This window comes from Lynx rufus, unplaced genomic scaffold (assembly GCF_022079265.1).
Source record: "Lynx rufus isolate CCGP_SWC_20201006 ecotype Redwood Valley unplaced genomic scaffold, mLynRuf1.p SCAF_1, whole genome shotgun sequence".
NCBI lineage: Eukaryota > Metazoa > Chordata > Mammalia > Carnivora > Felidae > Lynx > Lynx rufus.
The window spans coordinates 17,488,632-17,515,894 of NW_025814823.1; positions in this window are offsets into that span (position 1 = coordinate 17,488,632).

The window sequence follows — 27,263 nt, forward strand, 5'->3', positions numbered from 1 at the left end:
AACTGAAAACTGGAGTCCCTCAGTTCATATCACTGTGAGGGTCAGAAACACAAAGAATGCTAATATTTTGCAGTGTTTATTATGTGCCTATACATAATACATTCCAATACATTCCAAATACATTATATTAATTCACGTAATGGTACCCATATGAGGTAGATACCAACTTGTATCATCCTGTTATACAAATGTGGACACTGAGGTACAAAGAACAAAAGTAATATCCTCAAAGGCACATGGCCAGTAAGAAACAGAACTTGTAATCAGACCCAAGCAGTCTGAATTCAGAGTCCAGTCACTTAACCACTTAGCTATCCCACCTCTCAGTAGGTGTAAGACATGTGTGGCCTTTGGCAATCATGATGGTACCCCCTCGAATTTCTGGGCCATTCTGTTTTCGAGCATTCTGCTCACTCTACCCACAGAAATCCCAGTATTCCAGACATTTTCTGTCACATACAATAAATCTCTGTAGATGTTTGTATGTGAATGTGGAAGTTCCAATCACGAAATGTTTCAACTTTAAAGTACAGGTAAAAGCTATTCTGTAGTTTAGATTATTTACCTTGACGCAGATAAAATATTTATACTCATAACTCATTGGCGTGCAAACACTCAACCTCCGTGGACCACTCAAAACAAAATCTCCTCATGTTTAAATTGAGAGTGTTGGGCCAGAGGACCTCCCACTGTCAAGACATTATATTTTACATTTCTCGCTTGCATCCAGGTTCAGTCTCGTTTCTGCTGAAGTTAGCATGTAATCAGCCTTCCAGGAAAGGATTCATTCATATCCTCTAACGCCCAGCGGAGCACATTCCTGGACGTAATTGAGTCTGCTCAAATCAACGAGTCATTAACCATCTGTAACTCTCCGCAGATTAATTACCAACACCATTGTTAAGACTGTAACCTGTTTTGTTTGTGCTTCGAGAAATGTTTTTGTGCTTTCATTCTTAATCTGGCAGCAGCTGATATTAATTCAGACCATACATTACACTCTTTGGCTTTTCACGACTGCCATTTCCCATGGGCAACCTGACTCTCCTACCCACAGAAACAGCAGAGAGCACCTAGCTTGTAAGATACCAGATGAACAATACCCAGTGATGAGCTTTCTGTACTAAATGGGGCGTGAGGTTCATTGCACTCCCTATCACAGTCAAGTGGACTTGCGACGGGGAGAAGAAATAAGTCATTGAAATAAACTAGAAAAGAGAAAAGAAGACTTCCAAGTCACTCAGCCAGTTAAAACCAATTTAACACGTTCATAGAATTTAGGACCTTTCTGCCTAAAGCCCTTTAGTGGATTAAATAGCCAGAGAATTGGCAGAGAGAAAGGAATGAACATTTCCGGCATTTAATATGTGCCAGTCACAGTGCAGTCTTTTTTTTTTTTTTTTAACATTTATTTATTTTTGAGAGAGAGACAGAGTGTGAGCAGAGAGAGAGGGAGACACAGAATCCGAAACAGGCTCCAAGCTCTGAGCTGTCAGCATAGAGCCTGACGCGGAACTCGAACTCACAAACTGTGAGATCATGACCTGAGCCGAAGTTGGACGCTCAACGGACTGAGCCACCCAGGCGCCCCACCGTACAGTCTTTAAGATAAGAACGACAGCTGCAAACATTTCTTCCACATGCACAGCTCCAACTGCTCTACACATACCCACTCATATAATCCTCATATTAGTCTACAAAAGTTAGCACAGTTTTTATCCCCATATTACTGCTTTTAAACTTATAACAAATTTAAGAGAGAGCCAAATATTACCCCTATTTTTCAGATGAGGCACTGTGTCTCAGACAACTGTATAATTTGACTTAAGTCAGAATTCACACTCATGTCTGTCTGACCCCAAAATCATGTTTTTTAAAAAAAAAATGTTTATTTTTTTGAGAAAGAAAGAGAGAGTGCATGTGCACAAGTGGGAGACGGTCAGAGAGAGAGACAGAAAGAGAGAGAGAATCCCAAGCAGGTTGTGTGCTGTCAGCCTAGAGCCCGATGTGGGCTCAGATCCACAAACTGTGAGATCATGACCTGAGCCGAAATCAAGAGTCAGACGCTTAACTGAGTCACCCGGGCGCCCCGTTTCCTGCCTCACCATGAATCTCAATACTCTTGAAAAGCTCTTCATTCTATATTGTACTTGACAATTTCTAAGTTGGGAGGGCCCTTAATGATTTCAAGCTTATCTGTTTTTATTTTCTAGAAAACCATGGCTTACTTTAAATGGTTAGCAGGTCTGAAACCCCAGTATCTGCCTTCTTAACCTAAATCATCTTTGCCTCTGTGGTTAGGACTCACACAATTCTAACACAATGATTCTTAAGTCAGGCTATGCATCAGAGAGCTCACCTGTGGTGTTTTTAAAACTATAGATTGCCCTGCACCATCATAGACCTAGTGAATCCAGGTTATCTAGTCAGAAAATGTGTTATCCAATGTTACTTAACTTCACGCACTATTAATATAATTATTTACTCAACACTCCTAGAAACTGAACTTTGAGTCACCTTATTACTGTCAGGATTACAATGGACTAGACTTCAAGACATAACAGGACTTCAGTAGAATAGGCAAGTATAGAGAGCCAGGATCAAAGACTATGGGTTCTGGGGCACCTGGGTGGCTCAGTCAGTTAAGCCTCCAACTCTTGATTTTGGCTCAGGTCATGATCTCACAGTTCATGGGTTCAAGCCCCGCATCAGGCTCTGTGCTGATGGTGTGGAGCCTGCTTGGGATTCTCTGTCTCTCTCTCTCTCTCTCTCTCTCTCTCTGCCTCTCTCTCTCTCTCTTATTTATTTTCTCTCAAAAAAAAAAATTAATTAAAAAAAGGACTATGGGTTCTGACTCAGCAATAGACTCAGCTGTAGACCTGGCCCTTGAAAGAAGTGACCAGAAGTTTACTGGGCACAGTAAACCAAGGAGGTGGTCTTCAGTTGTCTTTCAGTAGTCAGAGGTCTTTACCCAGTGAAGGTGTTCGAAGTCAGGCCGGAGGTAACATTGTCGTTCTGCATAATCTGAGTTAGAACAGACCCTCAACCAGAACAGTGATCAAAGGAAGAGTCTACACTCTGGGAAAGCGGGGCTGATAAGGTAGAGGAGAGTTGGCAAGGCTTCAGTCACATAACTTAGGCTTGGGGAAGATGCTCAGCCCCACAGAGTTTCTAGTACCGGAAGGAGCTGAACCAGACACTCATTGTTTATTTCTTCATGTAAACAACCATTTCCTCACTTAAGCATCGATCACCTCTTAGACCAGGCACTAGACAGAGTAGGTGCCTTGCATATTCTATCACTGTAGTGCGGATTATTCACTATTTCTTGGCCATCCAGCAGAAGAGAACACCTTTCCCGTATTTAAAAAATCCCCTAACTTATGACTCTGAGGACACATAGAAGCTGGGCTACAGGTTGTCATCTAGGCCCTGCCAATCAAAGACCAACAACGGCTTCCGGCCCTCTGCTAGGCACTAGAGATTTCAAGAGCAAAAAGGCCTCATATATTGGGCTTAGTCCACACCAACCCCAGTGGTATGGTGCCTGCTGATATACGGACCACCTTGGTCAGAACTGGCTGAGGGGCTATGCAAGGTGGAGTCTGTACATGTTCAGTGTTAGTGTCCACAGCTGCCCAGGGAAGGGAGGCCCTGACAATAGAGAAGAACACTAAGCGTATGGTACCTCGTGTATCCACCCTAGTGCAGTTGTCCGCATCAGCAAAATACATCCAATGAGCGGAAGATGAAAAAAGGGGAAGCGAGGGGTACGCCTGTTCACGCACAAACTGGAAACTCCGCGTATCACTTCTAAGCACATCTCACTGACCAGATCATAAGCACACCTCACTGTGAAGGGGTCTGCAAGTTATAGGCTTAGCTGGGCAGCTATCCCTCTGTTGGTGATATATATGTATGTGTATGTTATATATATAATATATATGTATGTGTATGTTATATGTATAATATAACATACACATACATATATCTTTGTTCTATTGTGCTCTTTATTAAAAAAGAAAATTCCCAAATTGATAAGCAATCTGGGCTTAAGTCTTGTTTTCTAAAACCAATTTAGTTCAACAAAATTTATGGGATGCTTCCAACAAAAGTCTATAGGTTCTTATGTTATAAATCTTGCGTATTAATTATACTAGACACTGATCATTTTGATGACCATCATCTGAACCTCATGATATTTTAGCAATCCCTTACCTCTTTTCTGATTGGATCTAAGTGAGCAAGAAGCAGCAATTTCTTCTAGACATTCTGTTAAGACATTTGCGTGTCAAAGAGTGGGAGATAAATCTGAGAAGAATTCAGGGGCCTAACCCACTCACCCCCATGAAATTTCTAGGGACCCAGTGATGTACAGCAGGTCCAGATATCCCTTCTAAGGTAAAGGATAATTCCTTGCCTCTGGCTCTTAAAGATATCAGGCCCTAATACCTGGAATCTGTAAATGTTACCTTATAGGGTCATGTTTTTGCAGAAGTAATGCGATTAAGGATTTCAAGGTAAAGCGATTATCCTGAATCGTCTAGGTGGGCCTTATCTGTCATTGCAAGTTATTGGAAGAAGGGAGAGGGGGATTTGGCAACACACACCCAGAAGGCAGTTGAGGTCAGAGGCAGAGGCTGGAGTAGCGTCCGCAAGGCCAAGAATGCCAGCAGCCCCCAGACACTAGGGAGGGCAAAGATGGGACCCACCCCCAAGAGAGGAGAGAATGGGGCCCTGCTGACACCTTGATTTTGGACTTTGGCCTCCAGCACTGTGAGAGAATAAAATTCTTGTCTTAAGTTTGTGGTTACTAACAACAACCACAGAAGACGAACACGGATTTTTCTATTAGTAACTGGAAAGAGCAGATACCAGTCGCTCACCTTCCTGATCTTCCTTGGAGGGAGGGCCCGGGCATGTACTGGGAGATGCATCCTGGAACTTGAGTCAGGAGTTTCTGGTACAAAATTCTGGGACGGTAGAAAATTCTCTCTGGCAGCAATGTGAGTTACAGGAAGGTGAATTTTCTGGAGTGGGAATGCTGGGCCAGTTCAGCGGGGAGATCTTGGCACGACTTCTGGCTGCATGGCCTCCATCCAGCCTGGTGCACCTGACTGTCCAGTAACTCTGCAGGCTGTTGACGTTCTTTTGTTTATACTGAGTTGCGTTGGTCCCCACAAACTGAAACCCTGACCAATACATGGCTTCGCCATTTGTGTGGGTAATTTCCCAAAACTTTCTCTTTCTTTCTCCCTTGGTAGAAGGATCAGTACAGAGATATTGGCATAGATAGATCTATACATATACATTTAATTTTCTCCCCTTTGAAGAGATGTGAAAGACACTCCAAGTGTGGTTTTTTTGTGAGTAAATGCACGTAGACGGTGCATTTGGGGCCCTGCAAAGAAACTGGTTATAAGATTTCTTTGATGTTTATCAAACACGGAAGATTTGAACCCAAAGCACAGCCATTGCTTCTCAGAAGGAGGTGAGCCCCAGGAGGAAACAGCCTATGAGGAAGATGTGTCGAGTGTAACAGCCAGCCTTGGGGCTCGGGTGCGCCAGGGGGTGGGCTGGTCCTGCCCTGACGGCCAGGCCCAGGGAAGGATAGAGCGCTGTGTAAAAGCTGAGCCCCAGTCTCAGGAGAAGCTGTCGAGGATGCGTCTATCTTGAATGTGCAATGGACAACCTGAGTCCCTATTTGTCCTGTGGCTTTCCCTTGGCTGATACCTTCTCAGGGACATAGCACAGTGAAATCACAGGACAGGAGAGGACACAACACAGAATCTAAGGAAAGAGAACTCATCTGTGCTCAAAGTTTGCCATAGGCCAGACTCTTCATTTACCACTCAGGTTAATTCTTTACATAGCCTAGTGATGCAGATACTCTCATTAGTATTCTGAAGATGAGAAAACCTCACTTCTGGGTGGACAAGCACCTTCCTGGCGGTCACAGGGAAAAGGGTGGGCTCCACCCAGGACTGCCCTTCTCCAAACCCACATTCTCCACTTTCTGCCAAGTTTACCTGCTGCCTTGTGACTAAGGGATGTGATGGCACTCAGGTAACCTCACACAGTTTCTAATCTAGAAAGAACCTTAGGATAAAGATTTTTTACGTTTTTAAAAATATGACCACAAAGGTCTCTTTATTTTTACAAAATAACATCCACATCCATAAATAGTTTAAAAATTAAGACATACTTGGGGCACCCGGGTGGCTCAGTCTGTTAAGTGTCTGACTTCGGCTCAGGTCATGATCTCACAGTTCGTGGGTTCGAGCCCTGTATCTCCCTCTCTCTCTGCCCCTGCCCCACTCACACTCTGTCTCTCTCTCAAAAATAAATAAACATTAAAAAAATTTTTTAAAATTAAGGCATACGTTCTTTGTTAAAAGAAAATATCAATTAGTAAATAAGAATATCCAGAAAATATCTATAGTTTAATACAGTAATTTAAATAACAATTGCCCTATTCGTTCTAACATACCTGGCAAAAATAACCTTCAAATGTACATAAGCATAAAATTCCTAAATTATACCTCTAGCCCAGATTCTTCTCAGTGGTAGACAGAATTACAAAGGTGGTTTCCAGGATCTCTGCCTCCTGGGTATTTAATCAAACACTAAGGTAGTACTTCTGTGAAGGGATTTTGCATATGTCATCAAGATGTCAGGTCAGTTGACCTTAAGATATGATGATTATCCAGTGGCCTTGACTCAATCAAGTGAGCCCTTAAAGTGCCTAGAGTTTCCTTTGGCCAGTGAGAGAGGAATTCCTAGAGATCCAAAGCATAAGAAACCCTTCACTTGCTCTTGCTGGTTTGAAGGAATGCAGGCAGCCTCTAGGAGGAGAGAGTGACCCCAGTTAAGCTGCCAGCCAGCTAGGAAATGGTGACCTCAGACCCTCAGCCACAAGGAACTAGATTCCACTAACAGCCTAAATGGGCTTGGAAACAAATTCTTCCCCAGAGCACCTAAATTAGAACACAGCCTGGCCAAAAACCCGATTCCAGCTTTGTGAGGCCCCACCCAGAGAACCCCGGAGAGCCCACCTGACTTTCCCACCTACAGGACTGTGAGTGAGAGTGCACTTGGGTGCACTTGGGTGCTGTTTAGTAGAAGTTTCTACCATAAACTTAGAAGGGCCATAGAAAACTAAGTAGTAGAAAACTACTACTCAGCAGTGGAAAGGTAAGACATTCTCCTAAGCTCGAGATCTACACACAGAACTTCTTATTCTTCCCATAAGTATTTATTGAGCATGAATTTGTGTATACCACTTAGGATATATCCATAAACAAAAGGAACACGGTCCTGTCCTGTGGACCCTCTATTCCATTAGAAAAGATGGATATAGTGACCTCCAGCTCAACCTTATCTCCCATCCCTCTTCTTTCTGTGTGCCCTCTCTCCGTGGACATCATGGTGGCATCCACTCAGATGTCAAGTTAGAAACCCTAGCGTCCTTTTCTGTCTTCCTCCACCACTATGTCCAATCAGCCAACAGGTCCTATTTATTCTACTTCCGTAACATCTTTCAAATATACAACCTTATTTCCAAACACAGGTCCTTCCTTAGTTCAAGCCACTGGCACCTTTCCCTCAGATTACTGCAACAGCTTCTTTTTTAAAATGTTTATTTATTTATTTTGTGCATGAAAGAGAGAGAGAGAGCTCGAGCAAGGGAGGGGCAGAGAGAGAGAGGGAGAGAGAGAATCCCAAGCAGGCTCTGTACTGCCACCATGGAGCCTGACGTGGGGCTCGAACCCACAAACCGTCTGGTCATGATGGGAGCTGAAACCAAGAGTCGGATGCTTAACCCACTGAGCCACCCAGGCGCCCCTACTGCAACAGTCTCTTAAATACCCTCTTCCATTGCCAACTCCATTCCTGATCCCTGGTTTATTCACACTGAAGCCAGAGTAATTTCCCTTTAGCACAGATCTAGCCATTCACTCCATGCTTCGAGTCTCCCAAAGTCCCCCTTGCCTTCAACTCTAACAATATCCAAACCCCACCCTGACCCATGAGCTATATGATACGAATCACACAGTGCCCTTTAAGTTCCTTTCCTCCTTTAAAAATTTTTTTTTAATGTTCATTTATTTTTGAGAGAGAGAGAGACAGAGAGAGCATGAGTGGGGGACGGGCAGAGGGAGAGGGAGACACAGAATCCGAAGCAGGCTCCGAGCAGTCAGCACAGAGCTCTACGCAGGGCTCAAACTCATGAACCGTGAGATCATGACCTGAGCCAGTCAGACGCTTAACCGACTGAGCCACCCATGCGCCCCTCTTCCTTTTCTTTCCAATAAGTACCTTGTCACCTATATCCCTTTCCCTTGCAGCTACTGTACTCTCCAGCTGTACTGAACTAACCAGACATCATCTCTCTGTCTTCCAGTGCTTTTCCCTCCACATGAGACAGATCTCCACCCCCACCTCCAACTTTTTTTCACTTCTGGAAAGACTTAATGCTCTTTCGCGGGCTGTCTTGTACCCTATATCTGGCCTCGTTTAGTATTTCCCACTCAGCGTTTGTTCAATGGGTAGTTGATTGTATTAAGCAACATTCTGATTAGTAAAATTGATTAACTCAAGCTTTGCTGACAGTCGCTTTAAATCATGAGCTAAAGTGATTTGATTTATCTCAGAACCACCTCATTTTTTAGTGTATTTGTTGTATCCATTAAATTGATCATAAAAGGCTTTCTGTGAAAATCCTTTCTTTCCCTGCTATATTCTGTATGCCTGTTCATTATACGGCTGGGACTGAAATAAAGTTGTACTGAAGTGCTTTAAAAATATCATTTTATGAATAACATGTCTGAGAGAGAATTTCTGAATCTGTTTGCAAAGCTGCCATCAATCTGTCACCTTAAAATATTTTCACTAGCTGTTCTCACATTTACCAATGTTATTGCCATAAAACTCACACAGCGATTTTGTTGAACGAATGAATGTTGATAAGCATATGACTATGTTTATCAGAAACCTGAAGATCCACTGGGGAGATGGGAACACTGAAGGCATCGCCGTGTAGATGACTGGGTCTCATTAAGGCTTCCAAATTGGGACCTTACAGGCAGGGATGTGACAGAATACGGAGATTGCAAGGGGATGGGGTAGGGAAAACATTGAGAAATAAAGAAGAAAACCAAATTTCTGCACAAAATGGGTAGATAGCCAGAATGAGAGAGGAAGTTTTTACTGGGCACTTTTCTAGTTCTTTTCTCTCTCACACTGAGCGTGTTATACTTGAACTTTTGCAGAGAATAGGGCAAGGGAATACCAAGCGGCAAAATGGCTTATAATGCAAAACAGTCTTCTATTGACCATGTTGGCTAGAGTTCTTCATTATAAGCAAATGATATCTACTCTGATTGATTCGCACATGAAAATTATTATTCGCATAATTATTGATTCGCAAATGAAATTTATTAAAAAGACACTGAAGAGTTCACAGAATAGCAACAAGATTAGAGAATGTGGCTTGGGGGTTACTCAGCCACACACACACAGTCCCCAAAGGACACATCTAAGCTAGTTGTGAACGTATACAGCTTGTACTCCTAATGTTGTTAGCTCCGAACATTGGCCACACTGGTGGCCAAAGGACACCATTATGAGTACTCACTGCTACCTTGAAAACTTCATTTATACTAATTGTTACCACTGCGTGAGAGAGAACTCTTTGCCTCTCTGAATCTCTAGTTCCCAAGTTAAAGTCAAGGGCAGGTGCTGTACGGCCAAAAATGATAACAAATCACTGCCAAAACCAAACATAAGAATTGGTAGCATATATTAGATAAATTGAACTACATTAAAATTAAGGTTTCTGTTCATCAAAAGACATCATCAAGAGATTTCAAAACAAGTCATAAACTAAAAGAAGATATTTACTTCATGTATATTCAACAGAGGGTTATTATTTGGAATACATAATGAATTCCTATGAATCAGTAAGAAAAAAATAGAGAAATGAGCAAACATATGAGCAAGAATTTCATAGAATCAAAAAAAGCATATAATATGACAATGTCTTTAATGTTATATATAATCAGTAAAATGGAAATTTTTAAAAATTAGACACAATTTGGTATTCACCAAATTAGCGAAAATTCAAGTCTGACAAGAACAAGTGTCTGTAAGAATCTAAAAACAAAGATTTCTCATACATGTTGGAGTTAGTCTCAGTGAAAATAAATCTTTTGGAAACCAGTTTGGCCTTGGCTAGTAAAATTCAACAAATACGTATGTTCTGAGCTAGACATTTTATTCCTTGGACTATAACACAAAGAAACTCTTGTTTATGGGGACAAAACCTAGTAAGGACATAGTGACATTGTGATATAAATTTGAAATATCCAAATGCTTATTAATAGTGGGAGAAAGAAATAGTTTTTGTTGGGGCGCCTGGGTGGCTCAGTCAGTTAAGCCTCTGACTTCGGCTCAGGTCATGATCTCACAGTCCGTGAGTTCAAGCCCCGCGTCGGATTCTGTGTTGACAGCTCAGAGCCTGGAGCCTGCTCTAAATTCTGTGTCTTCCTCTCCCTCTACCCCTCCCCTGCTTGCACTCTGTCTCTCTCTCTCTCTCTCTCAAAAATAATGAATAAACATTAAAAAAAAAAAAAGGAATACTTCTTGTTTACATTTATTTATTGGCATACTCTACATTAGTGGAAAAAAATCAATGAACGACAGTCACTCATATCATCATTCGTGACCCTCCAAAGCACGACACTGAATGAAAGGAGTAATTCCAAAAGAAAATCTACAACACACTTCATTTATGTAAAGTTTAAAAACTCAGCAATATATTGTGAAAGGATAATGAGAACGATGAAGCTACAAAGAACGCCAGCACTGTGGTTAACTAAACATCACAACAGTGATTGAAGGGGGGCATGGGAAGAACTTCTGCAGGCCACAGCAGTGGCATCCAAAGTTCTGGTTATCTAGAGGCGCCTGGGTGGCTCAGTCAGTTAATCATCCGACTCTTGCTTTTGGCTCAGGTCATGATCTCACAGTTCGTGGGATCAAGCCCCACATCAGGCTCTGTGCTGACAGCGTGGAGCCTGCTTGGGATTCTTTCCCTCTCTCTCTCTCTCTGCCCTTCCCCTGTTCCCGCTCTGTCTCTCTCTCAAAAATTAATAAACTTAAAAACAAAACAAAACAAAACAAAGTCCTGGTTATGTTTTGTCTTTTAAGTTGGCTAAAGATTACGTGGATATTCGTTTTACCGTTGCTCTTTAACATGTACATTATTCACAATGGAATCTATTCTCAATTTCACAATTAAAAAACAACTAAGTCTTACTTAGACAATGGCAGTGGTGGTGATGGTATTGGGAAGAATGGCTGTATTCTTGAGCCGGGTGGTACCCCCCCTCCCCTTTTCTGGTCCCTATTTGTAGATGCCCTCCTGGAGCTGTTGTGTTGGGAACAGCTTCTCACACGCTGTTCCCTGGGAGAATACCAGTGACCTTCATGAGGGTTCAGCAGCTCTTTATTGAAAGGGTTGGGGGAGGGGTAAATGAGTGCTAAGTCCGCACAGAGAGAATATGGGTTTTGTGCTCTTGGGTCTAGTCACCAGTTATCTTGCGGCACAGTTACAGTGTCTCCCAGATCTCTTGTCTGCCCTCCCCCAATGGACTTCTCTCGTTTCCTACTCTCGGTTCCTCACTCTCTGATTCCTTACCTCTCAGGCCTTTCTCTTTCATCTTGTAAAGCACTCTCCCTTTAACTTTTCCTCCGTACTGTGTCCCATCTCTGCGTCCCCGTCCCCTACAGCCAGGACCTCCCGATTCAACTGTGTCTTCTGTACTTAACACAATTTGCCACCTACCGTGTTGGACGACAGTTATGTGTTTGCTCCATCCAGTTAGTGCTTCTCCATGAAGAGGTGTGCGTAGTTTCTGGCTGGATGTGCCTTCTTGCCCCTGGGAAAAATAATAAAATGAGTTTTAGTCTTCTGGAGGGTGTGAGGGCTATGAACTGTAACAGGAGGCTTCCCCTCAAGCTGCAGCTGTTCCTACTATTTCCAATAATGCAGATTGATTTCTTTCTAAAAACTTCAGCTAGTGCGCAGCAAAAAGGAGTATTCTGCCTGTAACATAACTTTGAGCACTCGTCCTTTTTTTTTTTTTTTTTCTTAACCAATACTGTGTACTCAGGACTTCATACACTAAGAGATGTCTACCCTGTTTATGCAATGAGTCTCATTACAAAACACTCTCTGTTAACTGACACTGAGTGATAAGAAGCAGGATAGCTAAGGGGTGACTGTCCTTTAAGAATTATGTTGCCTGGGGTGGGGGGGTGGTCCGTTAAGTGTGTCACTCTTGATTTCAGCTCAGGTCATGATCTCAGGATTGTGAGATGGAGCCCCACACCAGGCTCTGTGCTGAGCATGCAGCCTGCTTGAGATTCTCAATCTCTCTCTCAAAAAAAAAAGGTGGTCTGGGTTTGAATGCCAACTTCATTCCCTCCCAGCTGGCTAAACTTGGACAAGTGGCCGAACCACCCTGGACCAACCTTCTCAATCATATGCAAATCACAGCAGTTCTACCCCCATTGGTTAAATAAGATAGTCTATGTAAAGTACCTGGCACACAGCCAAGGTTCAGTGTTCGTTATTATTATGTCGTGCACAAAGCACATCTGTCTAATTATAGGGTTTTCCCTTGTGAGTGATGAGTTGGGTGGGTGGGGGTGGGGCACAGCCAGGCAAGGGAGAGAAAAGGTCTTGCATTAACACTGGGTGTTTTTATCCCAAGTGGCAGGTACTTTAGAAACAGCATTCATTTCTCTGGTGAGACAGCTTGGTGAATGTAGAAACAGAGGATGACAAGTATAAAAGTAAGAGCGTTTCTTGGACCTAAACGGATCACTTTTTAACAACAATCAAACCTTTTACTTGCTTTTTAAAAATTTATGACAGAAAGCCATCTGAACATGTCTGCTTTTAGGAACAGGCATATAAATCTGTCTTCATTTTAAATTTTCCTCTGAGGAGGAGAAACATGGCAAATGAATATAAATAGTTAAAAGTTTCTTATTCTTATTCTTTTTTTTTTTTCTCCCTGTCAGATGACAAGGCTGACACGTGTTAAATTTCAAATTGGATTTGGAACACAGATTTTGGAAGAAATGTACCTTGGGTTCTGTCAACTCTCAAAAGTTGGAGAGAACACTGGCAGGCAGATGCAAGTTAGATCAGGGGGCATGCCAGTGCTAGCCAGGCCGACTGGCGGCTGCAGATTTGCTTTTCCTCTGGCCGGCCAACATTTGGGGAAAAGGAGTTGGCTGCTTCCTCAAGCAGAGATAAACTCTAGAAGCTGACAGGAAGCTGTAGGAAGACAAAACCTGTGTGTCTAACGGGGGAGCAGCGGAATACAACACTCCATCTTAGAATAAGCAGGCTGGACCTCCCAGCTTCTTCTAGAACTTCAGATCTTAAAAAGTTATTTTAATATGTTGTTTGGAAAACAGTTCTCAAACAATAGTGTATGGCAGTCTAAGGTGATAGTGAAACTGTTCTAGAACTGCATCTGCATGAAAGCCTTTGGCATAAACTGTAAAAGGCATCCAGATGAAAGAAAGAAACAGGGGCGCCTGGGTGGCTCAGTCGGTTGAGCATCCGACACACGAGAATGTGGCTCCCTTACCAAAAAGTGAGAAGACTTAATCTGTGTGTGACTCAGTTTCCTCATAGTAGGATGAATGAGGCTGAAGTATCTAAACATAGTAAGTGTTTTCTCCCAGGAGGCTGTAGATAAAGGGAGTAGAGTGAGACATTAGTGAATGGGTAAGCATTTAAGGAGTTTCTAAGCAATAGAGGATATGGAAATAGAGACTAATCTTGAGAAACTTACACATAAAGACCCATATAGCAACTTTAAATCAAGTTATAAAAATTGGGTGTTCTGCTATTTGTTGAATCTTTTCCAGTCACAGGATCATGATACTGAAATGACCATATTTCTCCTTCTATTAGTCTAATACTTCATGTGCCTCCACTGATTCCTAAGGCGGCCCATCTATTGCTGGTGGCTGTAATTATTCTATTCTATTCTATTCTATTCTATTCTATTCTATTCTATTTTACTTTATTTTATTATTTTTAATTTTTTTAATGTTTATTCATTTTTGAGAGACCGAGAGACACAGAGCATGAGTGGGGAAGGGGCAGAGAGAGAGGGAGACACAGAATCTAAAGCAGGTGCCAGGCTCTGAGCTGTCAGCACGGAGCCCAATGAGGGGCTCGAGCTCACCAACTGTGAGGTCATGACCTGAGCTGAAGTCAGATACTCAACTGATTAAGCCACCCAGGAGCCCCTATTTTATTATTTTTAGAGAGAGAGAAAAGAGAGAGAGAATTCTGGGGAGGGGCAAAGAGGGTGTGGGAGAGAGAATCCTAAGCAGGCTGTATACCCAGCACAGAGCCTTGACGTGGGGCTTAATCTCATGACCATGAGATCATGACCTGAGCCAAAATCAAGAGTTGGATGCTTAACCGACTGAGCCGCCCAGGCACCCCTAAAATCCTTTCTTTAATTGAAATAAAGTCTGCCTATTCTTGATTCTTTTCATTATTATTTAAATCTATTCTCTCCCAAGCAGAATGTGGAATAAGCAGGGAAAAATCGTGCATGACAAACAGGGGCGAACACAGCTCCCCAAAAAGAATATCCAAATGCCATCAAGGATAGGAAAAGATGCACACTTCCTTCAGTCATCAGGGGAATGCACAACTGAAACCAGAATAAATGGTCTCTGCATGAACATCAGAGAGGCAAAAATTGAAAAGCCCAACAATTCCAGGTGTGAGCAGGGGTGTGAAGCAACAGGAAGTCTCATATATTGGCAGCTAGAATGTCAAAAGCACAAGCACGCTGGAAAACTGACAACTTCTGCCCGAGCTGCCAAGGTCTATCTTAGGGTCCGGCAATTCACACCGAGAGAAAGGGACATGTACGTCCACAAAAACACAAGTGTGAGAATACTCAGGGCAGTTTTATACATAATAGCCTCCAACTAAAAACAGCCACCAACTGAAAAATTAGCAGCATGTTATACAGTGGAAAACTTTACAAAGATAAAAAGAACAAACCACTGAAATACACAAGAGCATGAATGCATCTCCCAGAAATTACATTCGGGGAAAAAAGCCAGGCACGAAAAAACCACGCCTTCTGTGTTTCCAAATCCATCTGATGTTCAGGAAGTGTTGAAACTAACCAATGATGGTAAAATTCAGAATAGCGGTTTTCTGGGGAGGTGGATGATGGATACAGAGTGGGAAGGGGCATGTGAGAAACTTACGGTTTCAGAAATGTGCCAGAAATGATCTATATCTTGATCTGCATGGTGATTACAGGAATATGTGCATATGCAAAAAATCATCAAATCGTATACCTAGTATTAGTTCACTGTATGCACTATGTTTATCCCTCAATAAAAAATAAATAAATCTGAGTGAAACAAACCAAAAAGATATGAAATGGGAAAATCAGGTTGGGTATGGAAGTGAAGACAGGGAGGGCTATATGCCTTGGATCTAGAACAGACAAGCAACGGGGGGCCAGAAATATTACATTGAACTAAACCAAAACGCATTAGAATCTGCAAACGCAGCGAACTCGTTTATTTCTCTCTGGCATTTCTTTGTGATTGGGGGAGGAAGTTTAGAGTTGTGTTAAGGCAAGTTCCCTGGGAGACAGGCTCTGAGGTAGAAATTTATGTGCAGGAGTTTTGTTAGGGAGTATGCTTATAGGAACATCACCAGTAAGAAAGTGAGGGAAGCAGGACTGGGCAGAGAGAGAAGATGAAAGGGATGTTATTTTACCAGACTCGGCCAGTCCTACCCGGAGCTCTGGCACTCAGATGGTCCTTCAAAGTGGTTACAAATTGTGACAGAAAGGCCAAGACTTTGCACCCTGCGGCAATCACTGATCAGTGTGGCTGCCCTGAAGAGGGTGCATAAACTTGGGTGGGGTGCTGCCTTTGGCGGATAACAATCCCCAGAGAAGGATCCAACTAGGAAGCGTTAATGGTTAACATCCCGGGCAGTTGGAAGAACTATCGTGTTGGTCTGTAGGGTACAGTCTGGACAATGTGTCAACGTATCCACCCTTCGTCATGTTTGCTTCTCATAGTAAGTTTACTTCCACCTGGGACCAGCTTCTCTAGGATTCTGCTTGGTCTCATCTCGGTAAACCCACAAGAGGAAGGTTAGTGGGACCAGCCACAGACCACACCACTCTAACTGGCTTTGAGGTCACAACTGATTCTCATCCTCTCTTCTTCCACGACCCATTCTATATTCTTTTCACCCTTGGCTACCAGCTCTGTTGGTCTGGGTGGCTTTTCTTACGGTGTGAGACTTACCCTCATCCCTGAGGAGGTTGGAGTCCCGGTCACCGGGACTTTCTCACAGTATGACGGCTGAACTTGTCCATTTACTGTTAAAATTGGGAGGAGTGTTTCAAGACATGTCCCTGAGAGCAAAGCTATCCTTCTCTGACTGTGTGGAACATTGGAAGTACAAAGTAGCCATGTTGGTAAGCCCGGCCACTCCTACTTCGATCCCTATGGATCTTGGACCTATATGTTATACTTACTGAAGACACAGCATCATGTAATGGTCTTTTAACATTGTGTATAATCATCTTCCTGAAGGCGAACACCCTATTCTTACAGAGTTTCATCTTCAAATTGGTGCTTTAGCTTTAGCTTTAAAAGGGCAGTCCATCATTCTTATCTGCTTGGCAGATTGTGGGTGGTGTGTACATGATAGGATCAGTGGGTCCCATGTTCCCACAGCAGCACCTCTTTTGGTGGAAGGTAGGTCTCTTGGTCTGAAATGATGCTCTGTGTTAACCTGTGTAAGTGCATCAAACATTGTCAATTTTCGTGGTGACTGGAGCCCTGGGATCAAGAAAGGTAACCTCATATCTTGAGTATGTTACTATTCCAGGCAGAATGAACCATTGCCCCTTCTAGGATGAAAGAGGTCCAGTGTAGACAATTTGTAAAATGACTAATTTGTTCCTTCTAAGGATAGTTCCTTCTAGGAATAGAATATATCAGGGGCTCAGTGTTGACCTATGTTGCTGGTAGACTGATTATTCAGAGTTACAGAAACAGATCGACTTTACGTGAGAGCTCATACCACTGGAACCATATACAGCCTTCCCTCTGACATCATGGCTATAGTGGGCCAGAACTGGGAAGGCTGATGACGGAGACTGGCTGGCAACAACCATCTGAGCCTCTTGATTGTCTGGTGCCTCTTCTGTGGCAGATTCTCTCATTTGGCTGTTAACTTGTGATGCACAGTGTTGGTTCACAACCTTCTCGGGAACTCCCGGGTGTAATCTGAAGCTGACCCCCACATGTGGAGGGTAGAGAGAGACCGAAGAAAGAAGCAGACCATTCCTGGCTGGTAGGTGGCAGTTTTAATGAGCAAAGGGAACTTACATATGAAGCTGTCTTGGGCAGAAAGACAGATGGATCCCTACACCCACCCTCCAAATCTTAAATGTTTATAAGAAGCCCTAACTGGGCCAAGTCACATATACCGTGTAGGTGTTCTCAACATCATATCATCATCTCAAGGCTATGTTCTTGGAGCAGCCTCTGGGGGTGGGAAATTCAGGTGAAACCCACACTCCAAAACTGGGGGAGGGGATGAGGAGCCTCCGAGTGGCTGGATCCAGCTTACAAGTCAACCGGCAGTCACGTCTTTTTGATGACCTTCCCCAGTACACAGGACTTCACACTTTGTGCCCGCTTCCATAGGTGCATCCACAAGCTTCTTCCCAGACTTCTTTCCACCTGTCTGGTTTTTTTCCAAACTCCTGCCCAACAGCCAAACCATTCACTATTGTGCATAGTTTTCTGTTTAGATTTACGGCTGACCACTTCTCTTTCTTCATAAAGTAAGCGATCAGGGATACTTCCCATGTCTCTGGTAATTGCAAGGATTTTCCTTCACCTGTGTCTTTCAACACCACCCGGGAGTGGAGTTATATGAGAACAAAATTTATTTTTGGCTTGTACTTACATGCCAAGACAACTTATTCTTAAGCCAACCTTGGCCTTTTCCTTCTCTGTCAGCTGGGGACCCACATATGCAGCAACAGATGCGAGTGGAAAGAGAGGCAGTGATATAATAGTAGTCAATGACACAGGGGTCAGGGCCACCTTACTTATACTCTCTGGCTGTGGCGCAAGTCCAGAAGCTGGGTAAGGGATCATAACATTTTATTGAAGCAGCTGCCTCAGCCTCCTGATCTTTCTCCTTGATTTCTTTTTGTTTTATAGCTTGAGCAGTACAGCTGTTTGTTGTCCGTCTCTTTTGTCCTTAGGGATTCCATAATTCTATTAACCATCTCCATAGCTCTCCATGAGCCAATCCTCACCCAGTTACTACTTGACCTGACACTCAATTGCATACACTCGCTTTTCGTTGTTAAGCACTACCAACTGGCCTCCATTCTTTCTTTTTCTTTCTTTCTTTCTTTCTTTTTTTAATGCTTGTCTCAGAGAGAGAGAGAGAGAGAGAGAGAAAGGAAGAGAGAGAGAGAGAGAGAGAGAGAGAGACAGTGTGAGTGGGGGAGGGGCAGAGAGAGAGGGAGACACAGAATCTGAAGCAGTTCCAGGCTCTGAGCTGGCAGCACAGAGCCTGACGCAGGGCTCGAACTCACGAACCGCGAGATCATGCCCTGAGCCGAAGTCGGATGCTGAGCTGACTGAGCTATCAGGCGGCCTTGGCCTCCGTTATTTCAATATCTTATTCTCATTACTATCAGAGACACAGTTCTATAACAACATCCCCTACCGTTAGCCTGGCCTATGGAAGACAGACGTCACTGAGCTTCTCAGTGAGGCCCGTTTCCTCCAAGCCTTCCCATTGCACATAGTTTGTAGGTTTTGCTTTCACATGGTACATTCTCTCTAGCATGCTCACTTCTCTGAGCCTTATGAGCTTACCATTGTCTGCCAAAACCATCCTGGCATTTCTACTTCATTTAGTGTAGGCCGTCGTGTTTCTTAGGCTTTCAAGAGCCATATTTCTAGCATATTCACGTTGTCTCATGAGGTCTTTGCCAGGGTGTTACATTCTGTGTCTCAGGAGAGTCCTTTTACATCGATAAACTCTTTCTTGTCTGCCTTGTTATTGAGCCTTCCTTGATTCTGCACTGTCTGGATTCAACACCGCAATACTCTTTTACCTCCCGCAGTCGGTGTTTCCTCGGTTTTAGAGCTTCTTCAGGGTATAATCTATTTCCTCTCTAATAAGAGTCATCACTTACCTAGCTGGGTCAGTGCTGCAAGACGGATGCTTCTCCTTTGTCTTCAAAGTGTGGAGAAAGAGTGCTATCCTTTCCAAGTTGGGAGCGAGCTACCTCTCCAGGCCCAGAGAGTTCAGAATGACCCAGGGTTTCAAGGTTCTTGAGTGCATTGACCCAGATGTCCCCATTCCAAAGCTCAGCTTCTTTTTCCTTACTAATCAAGGCCTTGGCCTTGGTTGATCAAGCTTGCTGAGGCTGAGGATTTCATAATCTCTGGAGTCCTGAAACTGATTCTCAGTTTTTTCTGTACTCTAAGCTATAGAGGAGATGTCTTTTGATATGCAATAAATGAGGCCTTCTGACTTCTACAATTCACCTTGTATTAGTGATTAATCACTCTGGTGGTTTTAAACATATCAGCAAATTTTGACATACCTACGAGACACCCTTTGTGACTCACATCTAACAAACAGAATACAGTCGAATTGACACCACATGACCTCTGTGGCCAAGCCATATATAAAAGCCATACAGAAGCAATCAAGCTTCCACCTGACTCTCTTCCCCCTCTTGGCACTTTTGCCCCGGGAACCAGCTACCACGCTGTGAAAAAGACAAGCAGCTGCATGGGAGGGTCACCTGTAAATTTTCCAGCTGGCAGGGAGTTATCAACCACCAGATAAATGATTGAATAAGCCACTGGATGACTCCAGCCTCTAGCCTTCTGGCCACTCTTTCTGATGCTGAGGGGAGGAGAGAGGAGAGGTCTTCGCTGGGCCCTCTGTAATCTGCCCAATTATAGATTTGTGAATTAAATACAGATTTTCATTGTTGCCACCAAGTTTGAGAGTGGTTTGTTACAGAGCAATAGATACAAGGATAATCACTCTCGACCTTCCATTATCTTTCTGCAGTATATGAGTAGCACTTAGTAACTCGATCCAGTGTCATCGTCTTTTTGATTACTTCTTCCCTTGTATCTTTCCAACACTTGAGATATTATACCAGCTGGCATATTCTCTTCTGCTGGTATTTCTTTTGACTTCTCCATTGGTAAAAGCCTTAACAAGTTGCACAGCTATAACATGTCACTTGCTGAGGGGTCCTTACTGTCATCTGGCCAGGGGGTGAGGCAGCTCTAAAACCTCACTTTAAATTCTGCCTCTTCCACTTCACCACCTTTTGTCGTAAGTTCCTGGGAGTGAGTTCTGTCTGAGAAGAAAATTTGTGTACAGGAAGCTCATTGGGGATTGCAGTCAGAAATAACACATATAGAAATTGATGGAATTGGGGTGCCTGGGTGGCTCGGTCAGTTAAGCGTCTGACTCTTGATTTCAGCTCATGTCATGATCTCACGATTTGTGAGATTGAGTCCCACATCGGGCTCTGTGCTGACAGCATGGAGCCTGCTTGGGATTCTCTGTCTCTCTCTCTCTCTCTCTCTCCCTCGTTCTCTCTCTCTGTCCCTCCTCTGCTTGCATGCACACACTCTCTCTGTCTCTCAGAATAAACAAATAACTTTTAAAAAATGATGGAATCACAGTCTGGTGGAGGTAGAAGCTGAATTGCAATACAGAGTCAAATTAGACCTGGGCAATGAACGTGGGGCGCTCTGCAGCTGAGATGTTTAACCGTCCTGAATTCAGGGTGGGGAGGTAGGCCTTTGACTCCTGCATCAACACAAGCAGAGGGCATAACTTAGGGTGAAACATCTCCCAGGGAGAAATCCCCAGAGAGGAACTCAGAGGCCAACACTCTTGCAAGCTGGGGGGAACGAATCCCGGAATGACTATACTCCTCTAGGAACAGGGAGAATCTGGGTGATGCACTACAATTTCTATAACAAAGTCTGGATCGCTCTGTGCTGAAGAAGATAATGGGGGCTGACATCATGACAATGGGAAGCTAGGGGATTTTCAGGATGGGGTGATAGGAGGCAGTGAGGTCTTGCATTCTTTCTATGATCAGGTCATCGCAGATCGTGGAGACTGATGGAGTAAGTCAAACAGAGATCAGACAAATGCGCTTTATTTTCTGCCAGCCAGTGAACGCTCACACACATCTAGGTGGGATCATTGCTTTAAATTATTCAGTCTCATAGTCTGGTAACACACAGTTGCTCTCTGAGCATGCTTGGTCGTCTACCACACCACCGTTAGAATCAACTCCATGAGGATATTTCCTTTAATACCATTACTGATTTTCCCTTAGTTCAGCAACAGTCCATTAATTCCCTTTTATCCTACCACAATGTCCCAAATATTTTCATATTGCCTTAAAATATTTATCTTGGACCAGTTTCCAATCTTGCTTGACTCATCTCATCTTGCTTCAAGGAGAAATTTCCTTTGATGTTAATAGCAAACTGCTTTCGTGAAAGGCTACATGTGATTATTTAAGAGGATAAGAAAGAAACTTGGTGGGATCACTCAGGCCGTCTTTCCTCCTTTTAATCTTACCTCCAGTGAATTCTTTTAGAGCCTCTAACCCATAGGGACATGTTGTCCATTTTGGGGGGGAGGGGAGTTTTTGGTTTTTCTACCTCTTTAAAAAAATGTTCTCATTATGGGATAGCATCATGGTTTCAAGAAAAGCAAAGTGACCAGCAATAAGGCATTCAAACTTGGATGAAAGAAGAGTGATTAATAATTCTACTAGGAAAAAAGAACAGAGTGCTCTCCTCCATGGACTTGCCCTATCCTATCTCTAGAAGGAAATTTCCCTGTTGTGGGAGGGGATACATCACTAAGCTATCCCATTAATTAGACTCTGGAATCAGCCTGTAGCAGTATTTCTCTTTATAAGTTAATAAACTAGCATTCTGCTTATATTGCAGCATGAAGTAGCCTACATGGTTAAGTCAACATGAGCCTGATGAACTCTGGGGGATTACAAATTGAGTTTCTGGATTTACGAAACTGAGGGTCAAACCAGGAAGCATGGTCAATACTCCAGGGGAGTTCAGCTCATTTTCCCATGCCAGCAGCCTCTAGTTCCCCACAGACTTTCTTTAAACTTCAACACTTTTTGGGGTCGGGCTTTTTCACTTTGATGCCACCACTTTATAGAAAAGGGACAGACACATAACTGGTGCCAGAAGAACATAGCACTTCATTTTTCATGGAAAGTCGTAACAAGAATAGTTACAGTTTTGCTTTTCAAAACACGTGACAAAGGGCCCAGTGGTAGAGAAATCAAATGATGAGATATAGGAGTCAACAATTCATTTCAGTCATGGTATTTCTTGGCTGGCTCCATGAAGGTTCTTATTGCTGGGTCTTACCTGAGTCATGCATGACGTGGGTTCTAAATAAACAGCGAGGCTGGTCTTTGATGTTGAATTCATTTCTGAGTTGCCTTCTCATATTCTTCACTTTGTTCATAGATACATGCAGCCAACTGCAGGAAGAAGGAAGTTGCTTTTGTGGTGCTTCGGCTCTCAGTTTAGCCATTGTCTCAAGAATAGATGATCAATGTGCCATTTTCTGTTCCTGTTGTGATTCCCATAATAAGAGCTGATTCATGTTTTCTAGTTTACATTCTCCTTGTGTTGTCTGCCATGAGGAGAAAGGGTGATTTGTTCTTTTCAAAATAGAACATGAGTGTCTATCCACTTTTAATAGGCTTATAAACAGGTGTATTCCACTTGGTAAATGTTTCCTTCTTTGAGTGACTGCCCATTCTACCTCATCCTCATTCAAATAGCATGAGGAAAGGAGGGGGCTAGGTGGGTAGGGAAGGGGCGATGCATCAAATATTAAAAAGCTGAGGTCAAAGCATTACAGTTTATTACCATCATGTTTCACAGAATATATGAACCATTAAAATTCCAATACTGCACCATATTATTGTGATAAAGGTTGTAATGGGAACGAGGAACGACACCACATGAATCTGTTCTAATAGCACTGGTGATAACACGAGCAAGAAAAAGGCACAAACAAAGCCCATTCCTATTATAACATTAAAATGAGAATCTGGTGCCTCTGCTCTGAAACCCAAGACGTAAGCTATATAACAAAATGAGTAAAAGTAACATCTGGAGGAGTAACAATGTCATATTATAGTGGACACCTTGGGGGAGGGGGTGATTAATCATTCCCAACCCTACAACATGGTAACCATACCTACCTGGTTTTGCTCAGTTTTAAATATGCCTCTTCCAGTGCTTGTCTTCATGACCACCAGTAGTAAGAACTATGATGTTTATATGTTAGCTGTTAAGTCACAAGCCCAATTCTGCATTCATTAGTGGTGAAAGCTTTGTATTCCTTATCTTTTCTGCATTTCAGTTTCCTGATATGTAAAGCCAGAGAAAGAACATACCTATGTCAAAGGGTGGCTGTGAGATTAAATATAGAGCATGAAACATAGCACTCAAAAAATCAGCGGTTACCATCAGTAATAGCAGTCACAGTGTGATATGAGAGATGTTTTTACCACCTGCCCTGCTCCGCAGGCAATTTCTAGATAGTTTTGTATAGTTCCACCTCACTCAAAAGCAAGGTTTACCCTTCACACCGACATAATCCAATGAGGTGTCCTGTTCTCCTAGCCTCATCTGAGAAGATGGAGTTTATAAGCATCTGGCACATCTGTCATGGGTTGTCCACATGAGATGGATCACATGGGCTACTGGGCAAGTTTTCCGGCCTCAGTTAAGGATAATTCCAAAAAAGGCGATGGAGAATCAGCATGCTAATCCTTGGAGCTTGGCGGTCTTAAGTGGGCAACAAGACCACCATATTGCCCCAGCTTGCACTTGCTCCTGTAATGTTGCTGGTGAGGGGGCTTCCAGTCCCAGCTTGTCCTCCTGAATGCATGGCATCTCTTTCCTTTACACTTCTTTCTTCAAGCCACTGTGGAAGTCATTTAGCTTCTTGGTATGAGAAAAGATCACTATTCAAGTAAACAACATTATACTTCTTTCCTTTAGGTCACAAAGTTGTTCAGTTATTTGCTTGATTTTTCCCCTATTTTTTCTTCTGTTTGTACCTTATGTTTTTAGTTCTCTTCTACTGACTTGAACAGATTAGGAGGAATGGAAAATTTTTAGTGGTCTCAGAGATGTAGAAATCATATTTGTATTAATACTTCAAATATGATCCCACTTTACAAGGGGATAAAGATTTATACCTTCAATTCAAGTCACAAAACAAAGAGCATCATCTTCTTTAGTAGATATTTGGTATTTCAAAAATTAATAACTCCTTATAGTAGGATTTTAAAAGAACTTTTCACCCTAATCATGAGAGTAATATATGTCCGTTGTTTTCTCAGTTTGAATATCCCCAAAAGCTGACCTTGATGCAAATTGGGATGCAGTTATTAATATGGGAAGTGGAAATGATCCTGTGGGAGTAGGGGAAGTAAGCCAAGGAAGGGAGGGAAACCAAAAATGAGTGTGCTACATAGATCAATGGAATAGAATAGAGAACCCAGAATTGAACCCACAAGTGTATGACCAACTAATATTTGACAAAGCAGAAAAGAGCATCCAATGGAATAAGACAGTCTCTTTAGCAAATGGTGCTGGGAGAACAGGACAGCAACACGCAGAAGAATGAAACTAGACCGCTTTCTTACACCATACTCAAAAATAAACTCAAAATGTATGAAAGACCTAAATGTGAGACAAGAAACCATCAAAACCTTTGAGGGGAAAACAGGCAACAACCTCTTTGACCTCAGCAGCAGAAATTTCTTGCTTGACACATCTCTGAAGGGAAGGGAAATAAAAGCAAAAATTAACTATTGGGATCTCATCAAGATAAAAAGCTTCTGCACTGCAAAGGAAACAACCAACAAAACTAAAAGGCAACCGATGGAATGGGAAAAGATATTTGCAAGTGACATATCAGATAAAGGGTTAGTATCCAAAATCAGTAAAGAACTTACCAGACTCAACACCCAAAAAACAAATAATCCAGTGAAGAAATGAGCCGAAGACCTGAATAGACGCTTCTCCAAAGAAGACATCCAGTTGGCTAACAGACACATGAAAAGATGTTTAACACCACTCATCATCAGGGAAATACAAATCAGAACCACATTGAGATGCCACCTCACGTCAGTCAAAGCGGCTAAAATTAACTCAGGAAACAACAGATGCTGGCGAGGATGTGGAGAAACAGGGACCCTCTTGTCATGTTGGTGTGAATATGAACTGATGCAGCCACTCTGGAAAACAGTGTGGAGGTTCCTCAAAGAACTAAAAATAGAATGACCTTATGAGCCAGCAATAACACTACTAGGAATTTACCCAAGGGATACAGGAGTGCTGATACATAGGGGAACACGTATCCCAATGTTTATAGCAACACTTTCAACAATAGCCAAATTATGGAAAGAGCCCAAAAGTCCATCAACTGATGAATGGATCAAGAAGATGTTGTTTATATATACAATGGAATACTACTTGGCAATGAGAAAAAATGAAATCCTGCCATCTGCAACAATGTGGATAAAACTGGAGGGTATTACACTAAGCGAAGTAAGTCAGTCAGAGAAAGACAGATATCATATGTTTCCACTGATATGTGGAACTTGAGAAACTTAAGACTGTGGGGGAAGGGAAGGGGAAAAATAGTTTCAAACAGAGAGGGAGGCAAACTATAAGAAATTCTTAAATACAGAGAACAAACTGAGGGTTGGGGGGCAGGAATGAGGGGAAATGGGTGATGGGCATTGAGGAGGGCGCTTGTTGGGATGAGCACTGGGTGTTGTATGTCAGCGATGAATCATGGGAATCTACCTCCAAAACCAAGAACACACTATATACACTGTTAGCCAACTTGACAATAAATTATATTAAAAAAAAAAATTCATGGCGAGCAAAAAAAAAAAAATGTGCTAATCAAGCTGAAACCTTTCTAGGCATTTTGTACAGAAAGAGATTTGAACGTGGAAAATGGGTGCTTACAAATTATTGGAAGCATGCAAAGAGTAAGCTCTGGGCTGGGCCTCCAGGAACAATTCCCAGAAAATCATCACTGAACAAGTCCACAGGTGGAGCTGCGACTTCTACCCCAGTCAAGAAGATGGGAAATTTGGAAGGTACCACTAGAACCTCAGAAACAGACCTTCCTAGCAGCAATCCAGGGGTCTCTGTCAGTAGAAGTGCATCATGGTACAATCCACATAGGGGAATCTGGCATATTTAACAACAACTAAGTATGCATTTCATCTGCTCAGCAATTCTGCTTCCAAGAATTTATTCTACAAATGCACAGGAATGAAAATATGTATACACCAGGTTTTGCACCATGGCATTATCTGAAAATAACTGCATCTCTAGCAAGAGGACTGGTTTAGTAAACAATCCACAGAATAAGACACAGTGCACCAGTTAAAAAAAAAAATGAGAGCATTCTCAACACAGTGATTTTGGAAATCTCCAGGATATATTTTAAAAGAAAAAAAAAGTATGGCATTTAAGCAAAGTACAAGATGTGTGTATTTAGTTGTGCCTGAAAGCAAGACAGTACCCAAAGACTAATGGAAACAGGTGAAATGAATATAGGATCAGGCCAACAGTAAAACATCAAAGTTTTGAGCATCAAAAAGGATAATGATAGTAATGGTAAGGATAAAAAAGACCATTAAGATTAAAATGATACTGAATTAACAAGTATGTATATAAGCGGAAGAAGCCCTTACTAAGAAGTTCAGTTAATAAATGTAGAAGGAATGATAGAATTAGAACTCTACCATTTTGCAATCCCAATGCAACAATTGATTCAGACAAAGATTATCAATGGATAGTAAGAAGTATTGGGTGAAAGGTTGTGGGAAATAGGGTATTCCCACAGCCTGGAGAGAAAATTTTTTTTCATAACGGAGATCTTTGGTGAACAAATCTCAACAAAGTAATAAAAGGGAATATTGTCAATAAAGGAACATGCTGAAATTCACTGCCTCCTGGTGCAATGCAGTGGCAGGAACATAATATCACCTATGTGG